Here is an 18,969-nt window from a genome sequence, read left to right on the forward strand (position 1 = left end):
CCTTTTATCAGGATGTACTTACCTTCCCTATCCCTTTTGATCTGGTCTATTTTTGCTTTGGCTTTGTCAGAGATCATGCTTGCAACTCCTGCCTTCTTTCTATCAGTTGAGGCTCAATATGTCTGACTCCATCCTTTAATTCTGACCTTGTGAGTATCTATCCGCCTTATGTGTTTTGCTTGGGTTTTGGATTCTAATCCAGTCTGCTATTTTTCTACATTTCATGGGTGAGTTCATCCCATTCACGTTCAAGTTATGATTGTCACTTGTGACTTCCCTGGCATTTTGATCTCCTCCCCTAATTCTGACCTTTCTTCTTTTGCTATAACCTTTTAAACTGGTAGATTACTTTAAATAGTCCCCATAATCCCCTCTGTTGATATGCTTCCCTTTCTAGTCCCTCCCTTTTTGTTCCCTTCTTTTTTTAGAGTCTGTTAATTTCTCTTCCCCCTTCTCCTTCCCTCCCTTTTTGAACTCCCTACTCTCTACTCCCCCTTAATTTTCCCTTCCCTTTTACCCTGTTGTATAAGATAGAATTCAAGATCCCAATGGGTCTAGATGCTCTTCCCTCTCAGATTTGATTTCATGGAGAGTAAGGTTTAAGTTGTGCCAATAAACACTCTGTTCCTCTCATTCTTATAAGAGAATTCTTCCCCTCCCCTTCCCATGTGTATCTTTGTGGGAGAAGTATTATTCTATTTAATTTATTTCTATTTCTTCTAGTATATCTAGATACCATCACCGATTCCCTCCCTCCATTTTTTCGTACTGGCTAAGAGAAAGAAAAGAGGATCAGTGGAATAGACTTGGGGTAAATAACCTCAGCAGGACAGTCTATGATAAACCCAAAGATCCCAGTTTTGGGGACCAAAACCCAGTTTTTGATAAAAAATGCTGGGGAAATTGGAAGACAGTATGGGAGAGATTAGGTTTGGATCAACACCTCACACCCTACACCAAGATAAACTCAGAATGGATGAATGAACTGAATATAAAGAAGGAAACTATAAGCAACTTAGGGAAACTCAGGTACTTGTCAGATCATTGGGAAAGGAAAGATTTTAAAACCAAGAAAGAGCTAGAAAAAAATCGCAAAATGTAAAATCAATAATTATGATCACATCACATTAAAAAGTTTTTGTACAAACAAATCTAATGCATCCAAAATTAGAAGGGAAGCAACAAATTGGGAAACAATCTTCATTACAAAAACATCTGACAAAGATCTAATTACTTAAATTTATAAAGAGCTAAACCAATTGTACAAAAATCAAGCCCTTCTCTAATTGAAAAATGGGCAAGGGACACGAATAGGCAATTTTCCGTTACATAAATCAAAAGTATTAATAAGCACATGAAAAAGTGTTCTAAATCTCTTATAATCAGAGAAATGCAAATCAAAACAACTTTGAGATATCACCTCACACCTAGCAGATTAACTAACATGACAGGAAAGGAAAGTAAAGAATGTGGGAGGGGATGTGGCAAAGTTGGGACATTAATTCATTGCTAGTGGAGCTGCGAATTGATCCAACCATTCTGGAGGGCAATTTGGAACTATGCCCAAAGGCCCATAAAAGACTGTCTGCCCTTTGATCCAGCCATAGCACTCCTGGGTTTGCAACCCAAAGAGATAATGGGGAAAAAGACTTGTACAAAAATATTCATAGTTGTGCTCTTTGTGGTGGCCAAAAATTGGAAAATGAGGGGATGCCCATCAATTGGGGAATGGCTGAACAAATTGTGGTATATGTTGGTGATGGAATACTATTGTGCTCAAAGGAATAATAAAGTGGAAGAATTCCATGGGGACTGGAACAATCTCCAGGAATTGATGCAGAGTGACAGGAACAGAACCAGGAAAACAATGTACACAGAGACTGATACACTGTGGTACAATCGAAGGTAATGGACTTCTCCATTAGTGGCAATACAGTGATCCTGAACACCTAGGAGGAATTTATGAGAAAAACCACTATCCACACCCAGAGGAAACAGTGTGGGAGTAAAAATACCAAAGAAAAACAACTGTTTGAATACATGGGTCATAGGGATATGGTTGGGGATGTAGACTCTAAATGAACATCCTAGTGTAAACAACATGAAAAATGGGTTCTGGTCAAGCACACATGTAATACCCAATGAAAGTGTGTGTTGGTTGTGGTAAGAGTGGGAGGAGGGGAGAGAGAGAAATAATGTGATGGAATAATTCAATGAAAGGATTATTTCATTGAATAATGTTCTAAAACATTAAAATCTCTCCTTGGCTACTGGGACTGAAGATCAAAACCTTTTAGTGTATAGGAAATTCAGGGAAGAAGAAAAGTCAAAAAGACTAATTTCCTGTGCTTCAGTCATAGAACTTCTGGAAAGAGGAAAAGAACATCACTGATCTTCAGAGACAAATAGATCCAATCCCGCCTCAGTCGGTATTTTTATTTTTATTCTCTTCTCTCTTCTGTTTAGAGATTTGGGCCTGGGAGATGCCATTGAGATATTGGTTCCCTAATATGACATTCAAGTAATTTCACCTCCCTTGGTTGGGTTCCTCATCTGGATAAGGAGGATGGTGGAATAGATGGCACCCGAGGTGCTGTCTAAGCTATAGATCCATTTAGGGTTGAAATTTAAAGGACTGGGTGGAGAGGGAATTGAGAGAGAACTTTTAGGTTGCATATTAGAAATGTTGGCAGTGACTGAAAGGACAGAGGGATAGCTTTCTTCAGAAAAGAATGATATAGGTTAGGGATGGAGAGTGGCTGGGGGAGATGGAGAGCATGGTCCACATGCAAGAACACTGGGAACATAGGCTTATTTTCCCCACTTATCATCAAAAATCATTGACTTGGTCCTTCCATGTCCATGACCTTCTCATCTTATTTTTCTCCTTTTTCTGGTTAGATTCCTAGTGAAGAGTATTGGCAATAGTTGTTTTCATTTCTATTCTTCTCCTTGTAATTATTTAGTCTTCTTTGAGCACATGATTCAATGAAATAATTCAATGAAAAATTTTCTTTCCAAAGTTACTAACCATATTTTAATTGTGACATCAAGTGGCCTTTTCTCAATCCCTGTTCTTAGAAAAAATGCTTGCACAGCAGTCCTTTGAATTTTTTTGTGTTACTAATATCTTTTTGATCACTTTCATAAGTGTAATCATTAAAGTAAATCAAGCCTAGATCTGTACCGTATTTGTGCCAGATTCCATGATGTAAATGTTCAGACTGAAAATGTATTATGGCTCTTATATACATGGATATAAGTTTGTCTGTCTGTCTATGTCTCTAGCTGTGTGTCTGCCCATGCATGGTTGGTCATTTCATTGCCATGCAGGCAAGTACTTCTATGACATTTATTGTCCAAAAAGGATGCTGCAAAATCTTGAAAAGTTTATGCCAGAAAATGTTTTTCTCCTTCCGTGATCCACGTATCACCTGCTTTTCTATCCTTCATTCTCCTTCAGGTCCTATAGCCAGTCAGGTGCCAGGTTTTATATTAACCCCATGAACATTCATCTGCTTTTCTCCACTCATATAACCTCATCCCTGCTCCCATTGCCTTTTACAGTTGTCTTCTGAAGGGTCTCCCTGCCTCCAGCCATTTCCCTCTCCATTCCATTCTCCAATAAGCTGCCAAAGGGATTTTCTTGCTCTGTGGTCCTGATTATGTCAATTCTGCACTCAAAAAACTCCACTGGCTCACTATTAGCTCTGGGATCAAATTTCAACCACTGTATCATTGACTACCACTTATAAATACCTAAAACCTACCGATCTAAACTTATCAGATGTTATTTCACTTTGTACACTCTAAGGCCCAGGCATATTAACCTCGTTGCTATTCTTCACCCACAACAAATCCTTTCTTCTCCATAAGCTTCTTCGCTGTGGCTCGGAATTCAACCCATTCTCACTTTTGCCTCTTGCAATTCTTAGTTTCCTTTGAAACCCAGCTAACATGTCATCTTGTCCTATTTATGGACTTTCGTAAGCTCTCTGCACTCAAATATTGAGTTCCTCCTTTCCCCCCAATCTTGAATTCATTATGTTTTAAACATAAATATGTATATGTTTTCTCCACGAATAGGATTTAAGCTCCTGGGATCCATAGAGTATTTAATTATTTCTCTATATCCCCAGTACCTAGCCTCTGGACTCACACATAGTAGGTGCTTGATAAACATTTCTTGACCACTTCATTGCCAGGTAGGAAGTCAGGACATCCATTCACTGGCGTCTTCTGGCCAGATAGAATACTGCAGCCTCTAAAAAAGTAGGACAGAAACCAGTTGATATAAAGAGCAGTCTTGTGTCCATCGCCTATCCAAATCTTAGTATTGCATTCTGACCCATCCCAAACCAGATTTTTATTGGTTCCATTATGTGACCACTGTTATGACGAGTAGAAGAGAACAAAAGAAATCCTTGAGTGTAAACAGGGGTCAATCTGAAAAAAAAAAAATTTAAAAGCACGTATGATGATGGCCTTTAACTGAGACAGAAAAACTAAGCTGTGACTTCCACTGAACTCCAGAATGAAGGGAGAGGACTTATGCCCTGTCACTCACATGGGACCTGCACTACTCACACTCTCATATGACTAAGAGAGGCCTCCATTCCATAGCAGGGGCTGGTGTACCGGAGAGCCACCTAGATAGGACAGGAGAAACCAAGAAGACAAAAAGGTACATAAGATTTGACTTATCCAGAGTGCTCAAGTTCCAATGGGACAAGGGGTCAACTTGGGGCTTCCTAAAACAAGGTTGTCCCAGGAAGTCAGACTAAATCAACAATGAATTCAACTATTTGACTCTTAACCCAATTGAAGGAGAAATGATGCAGGTTAAGACAAAAGAGGAGTAAAAACAAAATGATTAGATGTTGAGAAACCATTTTATAGATTTTTGCCTACAATGTATGGGTTTTAAGGGTAAAGGACTAATATAGTCCCATCGCAAGAGCAAAACTTGGGAGAAATAAGGCCTCCTCCCCCACTTCCTCACCCCATTTGTCAAAGAGCTTTGGGGAGCCTCCCTCTGCCAACATTTTGTCAGGAAATGACTGAGAATAATTCGGCACAGGGGAGGGAAAGGTAGATTGGTAACCTTCAAGGTGATAAAAGAATGGAAATGCCTCCATCCTGTATCCACTCATACAGAGCACTAACTGATGCCAACATCCCCTGGGTCAGCAGTCACCTTCCAAGGACTGTGATGTAGAGGAGTTTTAACTCAGAGCTCAAGGTACTGGGGGCTGGAGGGCTTGGCCTTGTGGCAGCTACTGATGATTTAGAATCTCCTGCTCTACCTCAGGTGGCCCCAGGAGAGAGAGTGTGCTTGGGAGATAATGTCTTAAGTTCAGGATTTTTGTTCTGTTATTTCCTGAGTCATCCTTATTTTTCCCAGTTTCTATAATCCACGACTAAGTGTGGTCCCTATTCCCCCTGACACAGCCCAGTCTGTGATTGACCTCAGGTCATTTGGCCAGGACCCCCCAAAATTCTGTCACTAGAAGCAGACAGTTCTTGTTCCTACAGTCCCCAGCTTTCTGCAGGTACCAGCTTGTTTTCCTTGCCTTCTCTGCCTTAGAAGGACAGCCAGGGTCTCCAGTCTCCTGTGAGTGACTACAGTTAGCAGGGGCAAACAACTCTCAGCAATCACATTCACCTAATGTACATTCCCTCCTCACTTATCCTCTCCTGATGTCCAGCCTGGGATGGAGTGGTGTCAGGTCAGAATGCCTAGACTCCCAAAGTCCTCCCCTGGTCTCAGGAGCTCAGGTTGTGACCCACACAGCTGCTCCCAGAGCTTGTTGATTGACTCTGGTAGAATCTGCCCTTGGAGTGTAGGCTACCAAGTAAAGTCCACAAAATGAGGCTGGGGACTGGAGAGAGGGAGGGAGAGAGAGAGAGGAGGGGAGAGAGAGAGAGAGAGAGAGAGAGAGAGAGAGAGAGAGAGAGAGAGAGAGAGAGAGAGAGAGAGAGAGAGAGAGAGAGAGAGAGAGAGAGAGAGAGAGACAGAGGGGGGGAGAGAGAGAGAGAGAGAGAGAGAGAGAGAGAGAGAGAGAGAGAGAGAGAGAGAGAGAGAGAGAGAGCTGCCCCCCAGGGATTGATATTAATTGATTCCCAGTTCTTTGTTCCATGGTGCACATGAGTCAGGTGAGACCACTGCCAGTACCTGAGAGATCTTCCTCCAACGTTATCCTTGACTGTTCTGCTTCATTAAGCTCTTAATTATTTTTACTGCTTTTAGAGTTAACTCAGAGTCGTTATTTTTCTGGGGGGTGGATTTGGAGAGTGAGGTAACTCCATTAAACCACCTTCCCATAATCCTCTGACAATTTTTTAAACTTTGATGTAAAATTTTGACTCCCAATTTTGATTCGAAAATATTCACATCTCAGCTTCCATATTTTAGCTTCAAGTTCTGATTCTGAATTGTCTTTTTGACTCCCAAACTGTTTTCAACTTTTAACATCTTCTTTGCCAAATCTTGATGCCAACTTTTTGATCCCAATATTTTTGTAAACTGCTACCTTCCATGTCAGAATCAATACTCTATATTGGTTCCAAGGCAGAAGAGTGGTAAGGGCTAGGCAATGGGGGTTAAATGACTTGCTTGGGGGTCACACAGCTAGAAAGTGTCTGAGGCCAGATTTGAACCAGAACCTTACATTTCTAGGCCTGGTTCTCAATCTACTGAGTAACCTAGCTGCCCTCATTCACCCCAACATTTTGACATTTTCTTTCCCAAGATCTTGGCATGGCCACCATAACCCCCAAGCTCAGGCAAACTGTAAGCAGGGAAATTCTTTTGCTCCCTTCTGTCCTTGTGACTTCTAATCCAATAACATTTGATAACTTGTAGAAGACCCGGAGAGAATTATCATCCTTGGATAGTCCTTTAAATCTGAGGTGGATATAGAGATGCACCTCCACACCTTGATACCATCGGACTGTATCTCAAATATCATCTATCCTCTAAACTTTAGGGTCATCCCTTATGTGTCCAGGCAGACCCAGTCAGATGACCGAATCCCTGACTGAATGCCTGAGTGTTTACCACTCTAGAGTCACTATGACACAGTATCACGTTCCCGCTGCTATGAAGAGTATATAATCCCCAGAATTGATAGTTTCTCGGAGAAGCCTTTCATCTTGCTGTTTCACCTATACTATCCTCCTGGCCAGATTCAACATTACTTTCTCAATTTTCTCCTTTTATTTTTGCACTAAGTTTTGGCATCTTGTATTCTTCAAAGGTTATCCTTCATGAAACTTGGGGGTTCATGTCTAGTACCCCAAAACAATCTGACATTTCATTCCTATAATGTATTTGAAGTTTACCAAATTCACATCCAAATATTGACTCTGAAATTTTCACAATTGAAGTCCCAAATGTTTTTATTATCCACTTCTGAATTTAGACACTAAGATGCTTGATTACATGGGTCAAGGGGAATATGATTGGGAATGGGGACTCTAAATGAACATCCTAGTGCAAACATCAACAACATGGAAATAGGTTCTGATCAAGGACACATGTAAAACCCAGTGGAATTGCGTGTCAGCTACAGGAAGGGGGTTGGGGAGGGTGGGAAAGCATATGATTCTTGTAACCAAGGAATAATGTTCTAAATTGACTAAATAAAAAAAATGGATCTGAACTCTGGGAGACTACATCTCCCAGGACTCTCTACTCCAACTTCCTCAGACACATCCCACTTCCTTTGTGGGAGATGTCTGAGAAAGTATAAAAGAAGAGAGGAGTGTGGATTTTGATGCCTTTTCCCAGGAAAGAGCCTTTGGTCTCTGCATTGCTGCCAGAGATCACATGTTCTCTAGCTTTCCCAAACCTTTATTTTTCTAACCCAAACAAGCCTACCTATCCCTAGAGTCTGACTTGATTTAATTTAATCCCATTGCATAACTATACTAGAAAAGAAAGCCTGATCAATTTCCCTACAGGGACTGGGGGAGACCCAGCTACCTTCCTTTTCCTTCCTTTTCCCCTACCTTTCCCTCCAGTTTTCCCATCAACACTATGAATACTTTTGTACAACCATTTATTATGATCGCTGTGAGGTATAAACCAAGTAGTGATATTGCTGGATCAAAGGGCATGCATTCTTCTAAAGCCCTTTTGAATGATTCAAAATTGCCCTGCAGAATGGTTGGATCAATTCACAACTCCACCAGCAATACATTAGTGTCCCAATTTTGCCACATCCCCTCCAACATATATTATTTTCCTTTCCTGTCATATTGACCAATCTGCTAGGTGTGAGGTGGTATCTCAAATATTTTGATTCACATTTCTATAATTAGGATGGATGTACAAAATTTTTCATGTGATGATTTTTTAAACCCTTACTTTCTGTCTTGGTAAAGCAGGAAGGCCGGCCGGCAGCCTTCCCACAAATAGAAAAGATAGAAAGAAAGCTGCCCTTGGGGGAAGGACTACAGTCGAGGAGATGGACAAGAAACAGGCAGACACACACGTAATATTTGCCTATGGAGCTCCACAGTAAAAGCCCTGACCACTTAGCTATCAGAAGGACATGATACCACTAAGCAGTCCCAAATAAGCAATATGTGGACACAGGAGTATAGAGATTAGCTGAGAGGAAAAGCCATGATCCCTTGCAGCCTGGGCTGCAGGCACAGATCAGTCCGGCTTGAGGAGAGGAGATCATGAAAGAATTCACTGGTTCCTTAGAGCTGGTACTCTAAGAAATTGAGGAGGACAGGTCTTTCAGGAAGAGAGAGAGATAGAGAGGGAGGAAGTTAAAGATGGAGCTTGGCCAGAGCTCCAGGAAAGACAGACATAGGTGAGAGGTGATGTGGCAAAGAGGGCTGGCCTTCTGTGGAGCTCCTATTTATTTCCTTTGAGATGCAAATGTGCACAATACATAGGGATGAGTGCAAGCTTATTATCATTGGTCACTTGTAAATTACGACAAGCTATAGGTGTGGTTTGTCTCAGGCCAGGTGAGCACACTAACTGGGGGAAGCTGGGATCAAGGGTTAGAGGCTTTACTAGCCATGTGCAAGACTGAGCATGCTCTCTTCTAAGACAATCTTTACATTCTAACTGTTTCCCTTGTCCCTAGATAGGTGTGGACTTCTACACTTGGACTCAATACTGTGTATTGGTTCTAAGGTGGAACAGTGGTAAGGGCTAGACAATGGGGCTTAGGTAACTTATCCAGGGTCACCCAGCTAGGAAGTGTCTGAGGCCAAATTTGAGTACAGGACTTCCTGTTTCTGGGAGTGGTTTTCAATGCACTGAACTCTCCAACTTCCCAGTCATGTGACTATAGATACTTTTTATTTCATCATCTGAAAACTGCCTATTCATGTCCCATGACCATTTGCCAATTAGGAATGACTTGATTTCTTGTACATTTGAATAAGTTTGTTAAAAATTTGATAAATTAGACCTTTGTCAGATATTTTTGTTATACAATTTTCCCCTAGTTTACTGCTTCCCTTTTAATTTTGGTTGCATTGGTTCTGTTTGTATAAAAATTTAACTTTATATAACCGAAATTATTCATTTTTCATCTTGTAATATTCTCTATCTCTTGTTTGGTTTTAAATTCTTTCATTTCCCATAGATCTGACAGGAATGCTATTCTATGTTCACCTAATTTACTTAGAATTTCTCCTTTATACTTAAGTCATTTACCCATTCTCAGTTTATCTTGGTATAGGTGTGCGATGTGGATCTGATCCTAATTTTTCCCATACTGCTTTCCATTTTCCCCAGCAGTTGTAGATAAATAGTGAGTTCTTGTCCCAAAAGCTGGGATCTTAGGGTTTATCAAACACTTCCTTGCTGAAATCATTTACCTCTAGTCTATTCCATTGATCCATCCTTCTATCTCTTAGCCACTGCTATATTCTTCTTCTAAAATGTATTTTGGTTTAGAATATTTTTCCATGGTTACAAGATTCATGATTCCCCCTCCTCACTTCCCCCCTCCCAGATCTGACAAGCACTTCCACTGGGTTACACATGTATCATTGTTCAAAATCTATTTCCATGTTATTCATATTTTCAATAGAGTCATCTTTTGATGTCAAAACCCTAATCATATCCCCAAACTCTTTGACAAAAGAAACAAAGAAGGACTTTTACCAGACCTTGAATAGAATACTAGCAAAAAGACTCAAGGAAGTTATCCCAAAGATTATTCACTATGATCAGGTGGGATTTATACCAGAATGGTTTAATATTAGGAAAACTATCCACTTAATTGACCATATCAATAACCAAACCAACAGAAATCACATGATTATCTCAACAGATACAGAAAAAGTCTTTCACAAAATACAACACTCATTGCTATTGAAAATACTAGAAAGTAGAGGAGTAGAAGGGCCTTTGCTAAAATTGATAAACAGTATATATTTAAACCAATCAGCAAGCATCATCTTCAATGGGGTCAAGTTAGAAGCCTTCCCAGTAAGATCAGGAGTGATGCAAGTCACCTCTGTTATATAACATTGTACTTGAAACACTAGCTATAGCCATTAGAGAAGAAAAAGAAATTAAAGGGATTAAAGTAGGCAATGAGGTAACTATACTATCACTTTTTGCAGATGATATGATGGTCTACTGTAGGAATCCTAGAGAATGAACTAAAAAGCTAGTAAAAATAATCAACAACTTTAGCCAAGTGGCAGGATACATAATAAACCCACATAATTCATCAGCATTTCTATATATTTCCATCACAACTCAGCAGCAAGAGTTAGAAAGAGAAAGTGTATTTAAAATCACTCTAGACAATATAAAATATTTAGAAATATATTCACTAAGACAAACACATGAATTATATGAACACATCTACAAAACACATTCCACACACTTAAAACTAGTTCTGTAGAATTGTAAAAAAAAAAAAAAAACCATTAATGGCTCATGGTTAGAAAGAGCGAATATAATAAAAATGAGAATCCTGCCCAAGTTAATTTACTTATTTAGTGCCATACCTATCACCCTACCAAGAAACATTTTTATAGAATTATAACAAAGTTAATTTGGAAGAACAAAAGATCAAGAATATCAGGGGAACTAATGAAAAAAATGTGATGAATGGAGACCTAGCAGTATCAGATCTTAAACTATATTATAAAGTAGTGATCATGAAAATGACATGCTAGTGACTAAGAAACAGAAGGAAGGACCAATGGAATAAACTTGGGGTAAATGACCTCAGTAATATAGTGTATGATAAATATCCCAGCTTTGAGGACAAGAATCCACTCTTTGAAAAAAACTGATGGGAAAACTGGAAAACAGTATGGGAGGGGACAGCTGGGTGATTCAGTGGATTGAGAGTCAGGCCTAGAGAGCAGAGGTCCTAGGTTCAAATCTGGCCTCAGACACTTCCCAGCTGTGTGACTCTGGGCAAGTCACTTGACTCCCATTGCCTAGCCCTTATCACTCTTCTACCTTGGAGCCAAAAGACAAAGTATTGACTCTAAGACAGAAGGTAAGAGTTTTTTTTTTAAAAGTAACAGTATGGTAGAGATTAAGTTTAGATCTACATCTTACACTGTAACCATGAAAATGTGGTTTGCCAAGACTGTGAATTGCCAAAGCTGTAAAGGTTTTGGCCAAACTGTAAAGATGACTTAAAATCTAAAAATAAGTGGTCACCAAGGAAAAATACCCAAATATGTATATACCCAAGTCAGCTGGGTTTTATGGAGGTTTAAATTAATATAAATGAAGGAATTAAGGGAAGGAGAGAGAGAGAGAAAGATAAAATAGTCGCAAGAGCCTAGGCCAGAGCCTAAGGGAGAGCAAGTCAGTCTTTATCACTCACCACAAGATTGCTTTCAAGCAAGCTCGAAACCTCTGAACTCCCACCCCAACTAACTTCCAATCCAAAAACTCCCTCCAACTCAATAAGTCCCTTCCTTTTAAAGAAATTTTCTCTTATGTCACCTCCTCTAAATTTTCACTTCTACCAATCACAGTAGAAGCTTTTCCCCAGGACTGCCCATTCTTAGTTCTCGTTTTCTTTTGTTCTCACCTTCTCTGGTTAGATAAAATCTATTGAGTACTTCACACCTCTTTTGTTAAGCTTGCCTTTTGTAAGTTGCTTGACCTTTTAGGTACTAATTTAACTTTTATATGTACTGAGCACCATTTTGTATTAGATCTAAAAATAGACCTAGCTTAAGGTTTGAGCTTCACTATAAGTATGAGTTAGGGACTTTTCATTGTTCAACCAGGAGTTTTCAACTTCATCTTGCCCTAAGGCACTGTCTGAGTAGGGTGGAGTAATTCTAAAAGTTCTCAATACATTCCTGATCAAGTATCTCCATTGTCAAAATAGGGGAAAAACTTAACCAAATCTTCTAAGGTACAGTCTGAGCAGTTTTAAGAGTCACAACACCCTATACTAAATTTAAAATGGGTAAATAACTTAAATATAAAAAAGGAAATTTTAAGTAAATTATGTGAACATAGAAAAGTATACTTGTCAGATCTATGAGAAAGTAAAGCTTTCAAGACCAAACAAGAGACAGAGAATATTACAAAATGTAAAATGAATAATTTTGATTACATTAAATGTTTTTGTACAAACAAAATCAATGTAACCAAAATGAGAAGGGAAGCAACAAATTGAAAAAAATCTATAACAGAAACCTCTGACAAAGATCTAATTTCTCATATTCATAAGGAGTTAAATCGATTGTAAATCAAGCCATTCTCCACTTGATAAATGGGCAAGAGACATGAACAGGCACTTTTCAGATAAAGAAATCAAAAGTATCAATAAGGACATGAGTTCTAAATCTCTCATAAGTAGAGAAATGCAAATCAAAACACCTCTGAGGTACCACCTCACACCTAGCAGACTGGCCAATAGGGCAACAAAGGAAAGTGATAAATGTTGGAGGGGATGTGACAAAGGAGTTGTGATTTGATCTCACCATTCTAGAAGGCAATTGGAACTATGCCCAAGGGCTTTAAAAGACTGCCTGTCCTTTCATCCAACAATACCATTACTGGGTTTTTACCCCAAAGAGATAATTAGGGAAAAGACTTGTACAAAAATATTTATAACTGCGCTCTTTGTAGTGCCAAAAAAAATTTGGGAAACTGAAAGTATTTAAGGATTCCAGTTTACATAAGATTAGTACCTGATCAAATCTTAAGTAACCTTTTGTTCTTAGAGGTCTTTCCAATTGTATCAGAGACGTCTTCCCAGGTAGCTCAGACCAAGGCTAGAGTTAAACTTTTGTATCCATTGTAAAGCATCAGACTTTCCCTGGCAATCCAGCCCTGGACTCCTCATTTCCTTGAGGTCATTGTAAAGCTAAACAGTCATCATTCCCTGTCTTTTATTCCCCAACAGCTATATAAGACCCTCAAGTTTTATTACTCTTTGGAAAATTTCTGGGTTGGGGAATATTTTCCTAGAGACACTGTTCCCAGAGTCTCAGAGCGTTGACTCTATGTGGTATGAAGGTCTTGACTCTGGGTGGTGGAGGAATGTTGAGCACACTCGGGTCCCGATTAAAGACTTGGCCTTTCTAACTGCTTTTGTGTTTGTGTGTTTTCCAAAATTGACACCTGGAACCAAACCTTCATCTCATTTCCTAGTCTGCAGCTTGATACTCAGGTGCCCCCAGAGTTCTATTTTCTTATTTGAAAGTTAGTACAGTACCTGTTACAAAGTAAGTACCCAATAAATAGCACAATTCTGTCTCTCTATGTATCTGTCTATCTATTTGTCTCTCTGTCTGCGGTTTATTCTTGTCTCTTTGTTCATCTCTCTGTCTGTCTGTCTGTCTTTTCTTTAGTCTGGTATTTTAAGTGAGTATTGTGTAATTAGAATTTTGAACCTCAGGATTTGCTTTCCCAGCATCCCACTTTTGTTTTGATACATTCATCAGTTTTGGGGATAAAGTTTGTGTGTGACACACTCCCTCTCTTCTCTTTTCCTGTGAACGTGGCTGGGAAAGCTGGCTGTACGTAGCCTATTACTTTTGTCCTTTTATTCCTTCTGCTTCAAGTAATTATTATTAAATCTTATAAAATCTAATTCTTGGAGTCATTGGATATTGATTTAAATTCACAGTATCAAGATTTTCCTGTATTTGAATAATGTGACACTCTGTGTGACCTTGGGCTAGTCACTACCCCCCACCTCCTCCCACACCACTAGGACTTGGGGCCTTCTTTTTCTTTACAAGCAGCAAAAAGCTGAGTGGAGGCTCAGTGGGTCCCTTTCCCCAGCAGACCTCCCCTCTTGCTACCTCCCCCAAAATTTTGGATGAGAGATAAAGAGTATACTCACCAGGACAGTACTTTTCTAGAAGTCACAAAAAGAGTACACTCACCAGGACAGTAGTTTTCTAGTAGTCACAGCTCTTCCAAGGGAACTATTGTCTTCCTCTGCCTCCACATTCTCTCCTGGCTGGCTCTGCTCTTCCCTGAGCTTCAGAAATGTGGAATTAAGACCAGCTTCTGTGAAGTCACTGGCTCTGTTAACAAACATTCCCTTGTTGCTATGACAATGGGGCCCAAACAAACCTCACTCTCAGCCAGGTGAGGCTTATCACCTTTGACTCTCCTAAGAGGAAGTTGGGTAACTGAGTGAATTTACCCCTCTCACTGCCATCTCCTTGACCACAGAGAGAATCCAGTGTCCTCTTTGTCACGAGGGCTCCCCTCATCCCTGCTTTATTGCTATTCTCTGACCTATGCCTCTGCTTCTCTTCCTTATTAAACTCTTGCAGACTCAGTTTCCTTATTTTTTCATTTGAAGGAGTTTAGTCAATTTAGAACATTATTCCTTGGTTATAATAATGACATTATTTCCCTCTCTCCCGTCCTCCAACTCTTCCCACAACCAACACACACTTTCATTGGGTATTACATGTGTCCTTGATCAGAACCCATTTTTCATGTTGTTTACACTAGGATGTTCATTTAGAGTCTACATCCCCAACCATATCCCTATGACCCATGTATTCAAGCAGTTGTTTTTCTTTGGTATTTTTACTCCCACACTGTTTCCTCTGGGTGTGGATAGTGGTTTTTCTCATAAATTCCTCCTAGGTGTTCAGGATCACTGTACTGCCACTAATGGAGAAGTCCATTACCTTCGATTGTACCACAGTGTATCAGTCTCTGTGTAACTATGGGAGTGGAAACACCGAGGAAAAGAAACTGCCTGAATACAGTGGTTGAGAGGACATGACAGGGGAGAGACTCTAAATGAACACTCTAATGCAAATATTATCAACAAAGCAATGCGTTTAAATCAAGAAAACATCTAATGCCCAGTGAATTTACGCATCGGCTATGGGGGTTGGGGGGAGGAAAAGAAAATGATCTATGTCTTTAACGAATAATGCTTGGAAATGATCAAATAAAATATATTTTAAAAAAAAGAAAATGATTTTTGCATCCAAGAAATAAAGTGTGAAATTGACCAAATAAAAATAATGTTTTTTTTTTTAAAAAAGAGTGATAGCTTGGTCTCCTCATTGCCTATTTTAATACCTTCAATTTCTTTTTCTTCTCTAATTGCTGCAGCTAAAGTTTCTAGTACAATGTTAAATAATAGAGGTGGTCTTATTGGGAAGGCTTCTAGTTTGTCCCCATTGCAGATGATGATGTTCCCTGGTACTGTGTATACATGGCATTCCCACTTTTAAGGTCCCTTAAATTAAGGTCCCTGCAGAATCAGTTTCTTGCTGGATTTTGTTCTGCTCTTGGATTCTTTCTGTCAGGAATTCTGGAAAGAATTTGTTCTGATCCTGGGTAAAGAGGTGGAGGGTGCAGTGGGGACCATCTTGCCCAGGATCATGCCAACAGTTTCTTCTAGGAGAAAACCTTCAGGTATGAATCTGGTTTCCTGGTCTACATGCCTCTACGTTGGGGGAAAAGAAGCTCTGCTAGACCAGGGAGAGTAAGAACAAGTTTCTGTGGGGTTTGGGAAAGGTAAAGGTCGACAGCCCTGACTTCTAATATTTTCAGAATTGAGAATGAAATCATGTTTGGCTTGTAGTTTATACCAGATATCTCCCTCAGGAAATGGGACTTCTCCCGCTACCTATCTATAACCCTTCCTGACACAAACTCCATGGCAATATCAACCCATGATGGCGTGTCCAAAGAAGAGACTCGAATATTCTCCTTTGATTTTCATGAGGTTGAGGATGTTGATTTTTAATTTTTTTTGTTATTCCCACCTTTTAACCCACAAGCTACACTACTCAGAGAAAGTTTGAAGTCCCTGGTAGGGAAGGAATGAGAAGGTTTTCCCTTTTCCCCAAACCAAGCCTTTCGTCTGCTCTTTGAATTTTCTCCATTCTATTTTTCCCTGCCTCCTCAACCAATGCATTTGTCTTTCTCATGTCTTAATTTTATTTTTTATATCATCCCTTCCTATTTCACTTACACCCTTACATTCTGCCTGTGTAAACTCCTTCTAACTGCCCTAGTAACGATAATGATCTTAAGAGTTATGAAAACCATCTTCCTGCAGAGGTATGTGCACAGTTTAACCTCATGGACTGGCTTTTGAGATCTCTAGTTTACCCTTTTTCCCTTCTTTTCAGTTTTGTATTTGAGCTCACTTTTCCATTCAGCTCTGCTCTTTTTATCAGGAAGCGTTGAAAGTCCTCTATTTCACTGAATACCCATTTTTCCTGAGAAAGTATTATGCTCAGTTTTGCTTAATGACTCTTGGTTGAAAGTCTAGTTCTTTTGTCCCATGGAATATCATATTCTAGGCCCTCTGATCCTTTAATACAGAAGATGCTAAATCTTGTGTTATCTTGACTATGTCTCCATGATATTTAAATGATTTCTTTTTGGCTGTTGGAAATGTTTTCTCATTGACCTGATGATTTTGGAATTTGGATATAATATTCACTGGGAGTTAAGCTTTTGGAATCTCTTTCAAGAGGTGATTGGCGCACTTTTAAAATGTTTATCTTACCTTGTGGTTCTGGAATATTAAGCTAGGTTTCCATTATCATTTCTTTTTCTTTCATTTTCTTTTTTAAATCATCCTGTTCATCACTCCTTAGAGTACAATAGTATTACATCACCATCACATACCACAGTTCATGGACATCCCTTTAATTTCTATTTCTTTGTGACTACAAAAACAGCAGCTATAATATTTTACATTATATAATATAAGATATTATATAATAATAATATATATAATAATAAATATTTTTTGTGCAAGGAAATCTCCCTCCCCCCTTTTATCTCTCCAGGATACAGATACTGTGGTGATATTATTGTATCAAAAGGTATGCATTATTTCCCTTTCAGCATAATTCAAAATTGCCCTCCAGAATGATGGCTAAGTTCACAGATTCCACACTAATGCATGTGTTCCAATTTTGCCACATCCCCTCCAAAATTTATCATTTTCCTTAACTATCATATTGATCAATCTGATAGGCATGAGGTGGTACCTCAGAATTGTTTTACCTTGCATTTCTCTAATCAAGAGGAATTTAGAACATTTTAATATGTTTTTTTTTTAACCCTTCCTTTCTGTCTCAAAATCATTATTTTTTATTGGTTCCAATGCAGAGGACGGTAAGGGCTGGGTAATAGGGGATAAATGACTTGCTCAGGGTAACATAGCTAGGAAGTGTCTGAGGCCAGATTTGAGCCTGGTTCTTTAGGGATTGCAATTATATTGGAAATTATAGTGAAAATAAATAAAATGCAGATGATAATATTCATTTATATTGTATTCTGCAACTTTGTTGAAGCTATTATTTTCTGTTTTTGCTCTATCATTGTTGAATTATGAAAAGAATTAGGTAGGAACTCCTTTTCTGTGTATTTTTCCAAATCATTTATACAATTTTGGAATTAATTGCTCTTGAAATCTTTAGTAGTATCCACTTATGAATCCACCTAGCCCAAGGAATTTTTTTTCTTATAGGTTCCTTGATGATATATTCAATTTCTTGTTCTGAGATGGGAGCATTTAAGTATTCTATTTCCTCTTTTGTTAATCTGAGCAATTTATATTTTTGTGAATATTCATCCATTTCACAGAGATTGTTAGATTTATTTGCATATATTTGGGCAAAATATCACCTAAAGTTTTATTTAATATCCTCTTCATTGGTGGTGATTTAACGCTTTTCATTTTTTATACTGATTATTGGATTTTTTTGTATGAATGTATTTGCTTACTTTGTGCCTTTCTCATTCGATTGTGAGCTTGTGGTGTGCAAGAGATGATCATTTTCCTCTTTTCTATCCCCAGAATTTAGCACAGAGCCTGGCACACAGCTTCTGTGTCTTAAATAATTTCTGATGAGTTAATATATTCTTGCATAGTTTTTTCATTCCTGGCTCCTTAGCTTGGCTTTTGTTGATATTTTGTATACAATTATACATGTACATCCTCTCCTAGACAGAAGCTCATGAAAAGTTTTTGAACAAATATTTAATTGGATTGAGCAGTTTCATTTAACTGTTTTCATTTTTATTTGTATTTGTAGCTGTATCTCTAGCTCTCAGAACAGGCTCAGGAAAGTAGTCATTTAGATTGTTTATTTTTTTTAAAAACTTTTTCATTGTAAATTAAGGTTTTAGTTTTTGACTGATTGACCTAAATAACATGGTCTTATGGTTCCATCTGGTGTCCCTCCAGGATATTGCAATTCAAAAAAAAAATAAATTAGGGTTTTTGCCCTCTTGTGGCCATCTCAGATACTGCAATTTTAGTCTGCCATCCTGTGTCCAAACGGCAGCATTACATTTCCACCCATTCTAAAACCAATTATACTGGATTTTAGAACATGCAACAGTTGTTCTGATGAATCTGGCTTCTTGGCTTACACCGCTCCAAACAGCAAAACACTGTCAAAATGGGCATAATGTAGCCAAATGTAATTCTGAATTTAGGAAATGAAGTAGGAGGTTTAAGATTGAATTTAAATGTTAAGGCT

This window comes from Monodelphis domestica, chromosome X (genome assembly GCF_027887165.1).
Source record: "Monodelphis domestica isolate mMonDom1 chromosome X, mMonDom1.pri, whole genome shotgun sequence".
In the NCBI taxonomy this organism is placed as follows: Eukaryota; Metazoa; Chordata; class Mammalia; order Didelphimorphia; family Didelphidae; genus Monodelphis; species Monodelphis domestica.